Raw genomic sequence first — 2,500 nt, forward strand, 5'->3', positions numbered from 1 at the left:
AGGGAGGGAGGGAGGGAGAGAGAGAGAGAGAGAGAGAGAGAGAGAGAGAGAGAGAGAGAGAGAGAGAGAGAGAGAGAGAGAGAGAGAGAGAGAGAGAGAGAGAGAGAGAGATGGAGAGAGAGAGAGAGAGAGAGAGAGAGAGAGAGAGAGAGAGAGAGAGAGAGAGAGAGAGAGAGAGAGAGAGAGAGAGAGAGAGAGAGAGAGAGAGAGAGAGAGAGAGAGGGAGAGAGAGAGAGAGAGAGAGAGAGAGAGAGAGAGAGAGAGAGAGAGAGAGAGAGAGAGAGAGAGAGAGAGAGAGAGAGAGAGAGAGAGAGAGAGAGAGGATGTACAACACTTTGACGAGTGACGTGAATAGGACAGTGAGATGGAAACTGCTAAAGTATTTCAACATGTAGTTGAGATACTGGAATGGTTTGTTAGCAAACATGAAGGTAATGACATAGAAGAGGAAAGAAGAGCATAGCGGGAAGAAAGGAAATAATAAGAGAGGGGGGAAAACAGATAAGAGAAGAAATAGGAGAAAACAGGAGAAAGAGGGAGCGAGAGAGAGAGCGAGGTAGAGTGAGAGAAATACAAACACAAAACAAGAGAGAGAGAGACACTAGTAGTTCAGAAATGTTACATGCACACTTTTCGTTCTCCATTGCGCATACTGATGGAAGTTAATTTACTGTTTTATGTGAGGTTTTGTATCGATTTGTTGATGTTAATAGAGCGATTGGCCCTACTGACTCTGTGAGATGCAGGTGATTTATTAACATATTCTGCATATTCGGAACTGCAGCACGCACATGTGTGTCTATCATATCTGCATTTGAAACTGTGTGGAGTCGGCCTCCACCACATCACTTCCTCCACACACACACACACACACACACACACACACACACACACACACACACACACACACACACACACACACACACACACACACACACACGCGCGCGCGCGCGTGTGTGTGTGTACTCACTTAGTTGTGCTTGCAGGAATGAAGCTTCGGCTCTTTAGTCCCGCGTGTCAACAGTTAATCAACCGGTGAACATATTCCTAAGCCTATTAAGCTGTATCATATCTACATTTGAAACTGTGTACAGAGTATACACAGTGTGTGTGTGTGTGTGTGTGTGTGTGTGTGTACTCACCTAGTTGTACTCACCTAGTTGTGTTTGCGGGGGTTGAGCTCTGGCTCTTTGGTCCCGCCTCTCAACCGTCAATCAACAGGTGTACAGATTCCTGAGCCTATCGGGCTCTGTCATATCTACACTTGAAACTGTGTATGGAGTCAGCCTCCAACACATCACCCCCTAATGCATTCCATTTGTCAACCACTCTGACACTAAAAAAGTTCTTTCTAATATCTCTGTGGCTCATTTGGGCACTCAGTTTCCACCTGTGTCCCCTGTGTGTGTGTGTGTGTGTGTGTGTGTGTGTGTGTGTGTGTGTGTGTGTGTGTGTGTGTGTATTTGCCACATTTGTATTACTTAACATTTCTCCTTGATCAAAGGTTGGAGCCAGAGATATAAAAAACGGGTCAGAGTATGAACCAAGCTATCAAGGTATATTCGGGAGAATCAGTGAATGATACCTAAGCAGAATATAATATTTCAGAGCTCCCGAAATAGAATTTTAGTAAGAATAATACTTCCATTGCAAAAAAAAAAAAAGACCAACTTTTTTTTTACAATTCTGTGAAGTCATAGAATATTGCATTGCTTTGTTTCAGCGCTCACATAAAGCAGTGTTGCAAGACACTGCTTTACATATGCTTTACACTGCTTTACATATGCTTTACACTGCTTTACATATGCTTTACACTGCTTTACAAGACACACTTGCGTTAAGTGCAAGACCCACATATCGAAAATGAAAAAATGACGACCTTTCGTCCCGTCCTGGACCATTATCAAGTCGTGTAATGAAAAAAAGAGAGGAAGAAAAAGTCACTTTATAAGATAAGAGAATGAGATGATAGGTAACAGAGTAAGGTGAAGATAAGTAATATGATAATATGATAAAGTATATGAAAGGGGCCATCTTGTCGAATTGGCTCTCACACATGATACGCCAAACATGAATTTTAGTCCTGACTTGCTTGCTGTTGACTCTTCCCTTTCTCAGTATATAAATGCTCTAACCTGAATATGCTCAGTATACAAAAAATCGCCAACAGAACCTAAACACCTAACCTAACCAATGTCTAAATATGCCCAGTATGCTAATATATAAGAATAATCATTTATATTTGAGAAAATTCCTATTTTAAATGAACATGATAAAATTGATGCATATATCTTTGGGGTCGACCGCTGGATGGAATGAACGTAAACTGAGGACGGGTTGAATATTCACCGGCCACCATGTGCTTGATGATTTGCTTAGTCTCATAAGCTTCTGGTAAGGTAGATAATATAATAATTTAACATATTACAAATAATGAATGGACAGCCCGTTCTCACGATAAGTCAACCGTCAATTAATAATTCTGAAATAGGTTTCTCTA

Source organism: Procambarus clarkii, chromosome 56, assembly GCF_040958095.1.
Source record: "Procambarus clarkii isolate CNS0578487 chromosome 56, FALCON_Pclarkii_2.0, whole genome shotgun sequence".
NCBI lineage: Eukaryota > Metazoa > Arthropoda > Malacostraca > Decapoda > Cambaridae > Procambarus > Procambarus clarkii.